Source organism: Eptesicus fuscus, chromosome 8 (genome assembly GCF_027574615.1).
Source record: "Eptesicus fuscus isolate TK198812 chromosome 8, DD_ASM_mEF_20220401, whole genome shotgun sequence".
NCBI classification, from domain to species: Eukaryota; Metazoa; Chordata; class Mammalia; order Chiroptera; family Vespertilionidae; genus Eptesicus; species Eptesicus fuscus.
Window position 1 is genome coordinate 94,177,162 of NC_072480.1, and position 7,319 is coordinate 94,184,480.

The 7,319-nt window shown below is 36.2% G+C and overlaps 1 long non-coding RNA gene across 1 annotated transcript; it reads right to left on the reverse strand.

Annotated features, from left to right (window-relative positions):
- Positions 1 to 1,417: 1,417 nt before the first annotated feature.
- LOC129149945 (uncharacterized) lies at positions 1,418 to 4,962 on the reverse strand. The gene is made up of 3 exons (XR_008556736.1): positions 4,803 to 4,962; positions 2,489 to 2,605; positions 1,418 to 1,457 (listed from the first exon to the last, which is right to left on the reverse strand). It is a non-coding gene; the product is annotated as an uncharacterized LOC129149945 (long non-coding RNA).
- Positions 4,963 to 7,319: the final 2,357 nt, after the last annotated feature.

The following is a 7,319-nucleotide window of genomic DNA, read 5'->3' on the forward strand; positions in this document are numbered from 1 at the left end:
ATATGCATATATCCATAACCCATGGACACAGACACTAGTTGGTAAAGACCTGGGTGGGGGGGCAAGTGCAGGGTGGATGGGTCAATGGAAGGGGGGAGGAGACATCTATAATACTGTCAACAATAAAGATAAATTTAAAAAAATAAAATAATAAAATGAAATTTAAAAATGAACATTTTAAAGACATTTAGTAGGTTGGACACTTGACTCCAAAGAATTTAATAAAGAATTCTTTTGTTTGATTAGATCTCAGTTTAATTTGAAATTAACAAGATACCGAGTAATACTCCTGACATTATTTTACTTTTAAAATCAGTATTTTCAATACATTGTCTAGGTTGTGACACTTCTTTTAGCCTTTATGAACAAAAAGGTAGTGTGGGAATGGCATATATATATATATATACTAGTAGCCCGTTTGCACGAAGATTCGTGCAATAGACCTTCATTCACCTGGCTGCCTGCACCAGTTTTCTGCCGGCACCGGGGACCCAGGCCTTGGCTGTGGCCACCGCCTTCTGCCTTCTTTCAGGGTCCGGGCTTGGCCCTGGGTGGTGGCCTTGGGCTTGGCCGCACCCAGCGTCCCTGCGACCCGATCGAAGGAGCCGACCCCCAGGTCGGCTCCTGCGATCGGCGCAGGCACCCCGCTGGCGCCCAAGGCCGGGAAAGCCTCGGGCGGCTTTCCCGGCCTTGGGCTCCGCCACACCCCAGCGTCCCTGCAACGGTTTCCTGGTGGGCGTGGTTGATGGGCGTGGCTTGGTTGGTGTGCATGGCTTGGGCGTAGCGAAGGTGCGGTCAATTTGCATATTTGTCTATTATAAGGTAAGATATATATATATACCTGGTTTCTGTACCCTAAAAAATTCTACTAAGGCAAAGTGGAATCTAAAAATGCTATAAAAAGCCAACTTCTTTTTTTCAAAAGTCACTTACTGTAAATGAAGTTGGTCTGCAAAAGGCACAAAGCTCTCAATCAACCAACATGCAGTGGTCACAGCACCAATGAAGACTCGCTCAGTAAGTTAGGTAAGCTTACCAAACCAGGAGACTGTCACATGGTAGGGAAACACCAGCTCAAACCCAAATAGCATATTAACAAAAGAGCGAGGATGGTAAAGAGCAAGCCCTACATTTCCGTTTAGGGTTAGAGTTACTTAGAGCCTCATTCTCTGTATTGGCTCCAGCTCCATGTTTGCAGTGACATCAGGAAACTGTTCCAGGGTGAAAGCTGGCCTTGGGGGAGGGCTCACCTGCTGCATTCCCTCCTCTCAGACCATGTCCTCATGCGTGTTGTCCAGGTTCAGAGCTGTTTACAGAGACGTCCACTCCAGCATGGCTGGAAGCAGGAGTGCACCCCCACTTGAATCGTAGTGCCCATCATCTCAGGGGATTCTCCAAGCTGCTTGCCGTTCATACTGGACCATGGGGCCCTCATCTTTGGGCTTCAGTTTCTGCACCTGTAAAATGTGGGAAATAAGAGCCTCTACTTCATAGAGTTTTACAGATGAAATTAGTAAAACATTTAAAGCACAGCCTGAAGCATCAGAAGCATGTGAACATTAGTTATCACTCCCCTAAGATTCAAAAAAAGTCTGGAACAGAAGCTGCATTTGTCAGAGTCTCGTTCATGTGCTCTGCTGACTCCCTTGATGCCAAGAAGTAGTGTTTTGTTCTCTTAACCTCATAATCAGAGAGTCTTCTGAGAAGCGAAGGGCATCAGATGTTGGGTACCAGAAAGTTAACAAATGTCCTCCAGCACAATGAGGAAAAGGTTTGAACATAGAACCTTGAAAAAGCAAAATCATTGGTCCCTCTAAGGGCTTCTATTTGGCATTGTTTGCTATCTAACCATGAAAAAATAATTGAATATCTAGAGTATACAGTAGACCGTATTAAAAAAGCTCAAAGGCATTTTGCTACAATCTACCAACCTATCTTCTATATGTTTCTCAAATTCCTTTTAAAAATGTGTGTGTGTGTGTGTGTGTTTATTTTAACACAGAGGAATTCTCATATTTTGTAAATGAAAATGTCTCTCATACAACAAATAATGTTTTTAGCAAATAAATAAAACATTTATCTAGAATTCATTTTATATAATTCAAAGCACTTTTCTTACTAGAGCATATGGTTACCTGTTAATTTTCTCTAAATGTTTAGATACTGCTTTGAAACAATCAATCCTGAAGTATATGTTTTTTCAAAATGTTGCAAACTAGTGAAGATATAGAAGAATAAAAGACATGATCAAAAATTAGAGAAAGCAGACAGGAAAGAAAAGATGAAAAAGAATATCAAAGCAATTGGGTGGATTCAGAGTCACCATGCCAGGCTATGCCTATACTTCTGATTTGTGCTCCTGTTATTTGTAGGTGTGTATGTGCTGAGAGTGAAGGCGGAGTAGGAAGGAGGAGAAAGAAATAATGAAGGAGAGGAAAAGGAACTTATCTTTAAAGATATTGGACTCCTTGACCATAAGATGAGTTACCATTCTCTCTCAACGTGAGGTAGGAGCTTGCTTTGAAAGCCCTTTGAGGGACAGTATTTTCCCCATTCTAAGTGAGGTCCCAGGGATAGCAGCAAACGCTAGGATGAATCTCATAGCCTACGGCAAAAGAAAATAACCTCCTGTGAGTTTATTTGCCAAATTGGTTTGCTCAGCAACCCTTCACCTTCCATCTTTCTAACTGCATCCCAATTGTCTGTACCCCCCTGTCCATGGAGCACAACCACTTTGTGGAAGCTGACCACCTCGCCCCTTTATCCCCATCAGGACCATAACACAGTTTGGGCAAATGCTAACTGTAGAGACGTTTTTTGCAGACTTTTTTAGACATAAGCTCTGGATTGCTTTCCCAAGAAGTACACTGGAAGAGACAATCTTTCTTCCGACTGAGTATAATTAAGTTAGCATGTCTCTCCTGCTAGCAGCTGGACTCCATCTTTTGACCAGAAGGAGAGGTTTAGATTAAAACTAAAGCCAGTTTGGGATTAAAATAATACTGTAGAAGACAGCGAGAGAACAGATGGAAGAAATCTGTCTTTGGTAATGTCATTGTGCCGCTTGACCAAATTTTCTGAGCTGGTGATTTTCCTTCATTGTTTAAGACAACTTGAGTTTGTCATTACCTGCAAGAGATTCGTAACTAATGCACTCTCATCGAATGATGGCTTCTAGTCACTTTCCATCTCAACGGAGAATGCCTATCTCTCCACCCTCCTCCCCCATTATTTCAAAGGGGGGGAAAAAGATAACATAGTTTGAAATCTTTGTTTACACAAGTTCAAGTTCAGCTCTTTTCTCACCAGATAATATATCAGTTCTTTCAACTAGATTCCATATGTCTAATTTAAAATTTTAATTGTTCTCTTTGTTGTTTTGTGTGTTTTTTTTATATTTCTTTCCCACAACAAGGCATTTCTTAGTTAACACTGGTCATTTCTTCTTCCAGTATCTCATTATATATGAACCTCCCTTCTCAGACTCCTAGCTTAGAAAAGGCTCAATTTGAAATATAGAATACTTAAGAGTGAATCAGACAGTTTACTAAAACTACCATTTATCTTAAAAGGAGAAGGAACCTAAGGTCAAATGAAAGTAAGTTGACCTTGATGAAAAAGATTAATATTAGAAAATGAAAAATAAGAGCCTCTGCTAAATAGAAAATGAAAGCAATCATCTTTACAGATATTACTATGTAGATTAGAAGTACTATTGCCTTTTGCTTACTAATGAAGTAAAATATATTCATTTACAAACTGACTCTCTTTTTCTAAATCCTTTGAAAATTTTTTAAATTTCTTAGTTTTTAAATATATATCTAAAATTTGAATATGCAATTGAAGTATGAAATTTGTTAGTTTGTGCACTTTTGTTAAAAATACGTTATAAAAAGTTTTGATAAAAGAGTGGATCAGAAAATATTGGCCGTAGACAAAGGCATAAACAATAACAAATTAATAGGAAACAAAATGACTAGCAACAGCTTCCCTAAAGCAACAATTCATAGGGCTCCATGAGAGTCTTCTAGGTTTTAGGAGCTGATCACTTATTTTATTAATGTTATAATATTTTATCCTTATATTTCTATCATGAATATTTAATTTGTGAAATTTAGGGAAAAAACAGGCTTTCTTATTATATTTTATCAAAAGTAATTCTATTTCTTGTCAAAGGTATGTCCACTCTTCACCTAATTCATTTTTTTTTTTCAGAGTAGAATCAGGGGTAGGTGAGATAAGTGGCCTGCAGATCTGTTTATTGCAATAAAATAAAACACTGGTGAAAAAAAAAAATGAAGGTCATTGGCATCAGAGACAGATAATAGCTGTTCAAGTAAATGTAAAGCCAGAAGAAAATTAGGACTGGGGCTGTAGCATGCTTCTATGACTCTGTGTCTGTGTTGTGTGAGTGGGTTTTTTATAACTTTGGTCAGAGAAAGGGGCCACTTCATAATTGCATAAGAAAGGCTTAAAATGAAAGATAATATTTGCTTGTTATTTTATGACTTTATCTCTCTGTCATTATTAAAAGTTTCTCGGTACATAGAAAAATATTAAAAGGTGAGATGTACTGATCTCAAATTGTAAAGTATACTTTATATATGGCATTAGACATTTGTGTGATAATAACGAAGAGTTGTCTACATAGATAGAAAAAAAATCCCAAATTTATTGGAAAATGTATGCTGAATGTTTTTCCAGTTATGTGGGTGGATTTGTGTTAAGTAACTATGGTTAGCATAGATGGCCAAAATGGAGGAAAGCTCTAGGAACAAGTGAACCCAGACCAACAGAATTACCTGGTGAGCTGAAGTCAATGAAACACACAGGCACTCTTTTGGATGCTGTCAGATAGAAATAAATGCAGATTTAATGAGCTGTTCCCCAGCAAAGAAATCTCTTCTAGAAAGGCACTGTTCTTGTCCAGTATAAGACAATGGGTCCCCTCGTTCTCTTCTCTTCTATCAATTTCTGCATTTTACAATTAAAATAAAAAGATTAACCACAACAAATAGGAGTTCATCTCAATTACAATAAGGTGTATTATCACAAACTTATGCAATGCATCCTGTGTTGGTGGATTTAAAAAAATGAGCAGTACTTTTTAATCAAGTTCAAATACTTCTTTACTGAAATGTGTTTATGAGGAATGCCCTTTTCTGTTCATGCATATGCACCCTATCCTGGCTGATTTTATACTTATTGTTAGTAGTAAAACCTGTGCACACTCTTGAGGAATTCTCAATGCTGGTGAGGCTGTGCAAAAGAATGCATTCATGTTTGAAAGGGACAGTGGAGCCGACCTTGGAAGGTGACTGAAAATGTTTCACCAAACCAAACAGGAGCCCAGGAAGGATAAAAATATTGAATGACAGGTAGAGCCCAAGCGATAGCGGGAAAGCGAGGTGAAAATAGGAAAGAGTTTGTGAGAGAGCGTATTAGCAGAAACAAATTAAAAGAAATCATTAGGCACCCAGTGTGATTAGAAGGTAATGAGATAAATGTTCCTGTGTGACTTATGGAAATATCTTCTTCCTTTAGAATCACACCATGCTCTTAAATCTATTCACATTTGTCTCGTGCTGATCCCCATGGCAACCACTTTCCCATTAAGCAAAATTTGAAAATATAAAAGTCCTAAATTATGAACTTCTTACGGGCATAAATGATGTCCTTCACAATTGCACATCCAGCCCTTAACACACACAGGATGTGAAACACAGGGAATATTTAGTATGTATTTAGTGAACAAATATATTAATAAAAATAACTATTTTAAATACAAATTTAAAGATAATTGAAATGATAATTACACTTAAAATTTAACATCTACAAATTCTCCCAACTTTTCATTTTTCCCCTGAATGTAGCTAATTTATTCCACATGGTTAACTTATCTTACTTTGAAGCTATTCATTAAAGATAAGCATAATTTTAATTAGTTTCTCAGAATATATAAATAAAAACTTTTCAATATTTATCAAGCTCCATTCTGTCTTCTAGTGCTAAATATTGTAGCAAAAAGGCCTTGACTGTGGATTCTTATTTCTGGGCTTACATTTCTGATCCACCACTTAGGTTATTCTGAGCAAATTAATGTTTCTGAGCCTTTCAATGGGTACAAAATAACCTATAATTATTGTCAAGATTAAATGAGATAATAGATGAGATGATCTAAAAAATATTAATTTCTCTGCTTCTTCCTTTCTGATTTCTGAGTGGATTGACTGATAAGCAAGGACTGGCTCTGTAATATTCTGAAAATGAATTTATATTTCTCTGTAAGTTATTATATTCCTCTAATTTTTCATTGAGGCTGTGTTCAAAAGGTGTTCTTCTCTACTCATCTCTATGATCAAAATTCCATAATTATATTGTTTCCTTTTAGAATTTAAATGCCTGTTTATTTGCTGAAAATAGACTTATCTAGTGGAAAATAGTGTTTGGGGTTTATATTCCTGTGGAAATATATTGAAATCATTTTCTAGAAGCAAAAAGCCAAAGGTTGGAAAACTAAATATTATTATTGTTTCCCTTGTCATTATCTATTGGCTCTTCAATGCCCAACTCAAGTACATCATTTTCCAAAAAGAAACCTTCATCCCCTGGTCCAGAATTCTGTTTCCTGAATTCCTTGAGTTTCTATTTAGTTTGTTTATAGCCATATCCACAGATATTTTTATGTGATTAGCACATATATAATGTAATGAGTCAGGCTGGAAATATAAAGATAAATAAGACAGAGGAGGCACAAGTACAACTATTATATAATGTGATATTTGTAATGAAGGTATATTTATTTTAGCTCTACTTTTTATAATTTGAACACCTTATTTTTGCTGTATTTATAGAGGATTGTGGAAAACTTTGCTATATACAATGTTTCTAGTTTATTTTACAATAAAAAACTCACAACTAAATTATAAATGTTTTAAACAATACTAGTTAGATTCTACTATTTTCATGATTAACTTTCTTTCTGAATCAGATGCAGTCTAACAGTTATACAGATCAAAACCAGATTTTTGGAATAGTTGTAGAATTTAATCTTACCAAGGTCAAAACTAAAATGCTCAAAATCACATCAGATGATTATTAACCTTAGGCTAGTCTTTTTACAGGTGATTAGTTATTCTGTTATTCACCTTCTCTGTTTATATAGAATATTATTTTTCCAATTCAAAATCAAAACCAGTATCATTTCTCTTGCAGTCTTTCATTTGCCCAAACAGACTTTGGGAAACACCTAAAATTCTACAAATTACTTAGAAGTCAACCCGCTCCTCATTCTTGCCTGAATTTCAGTATAATACATT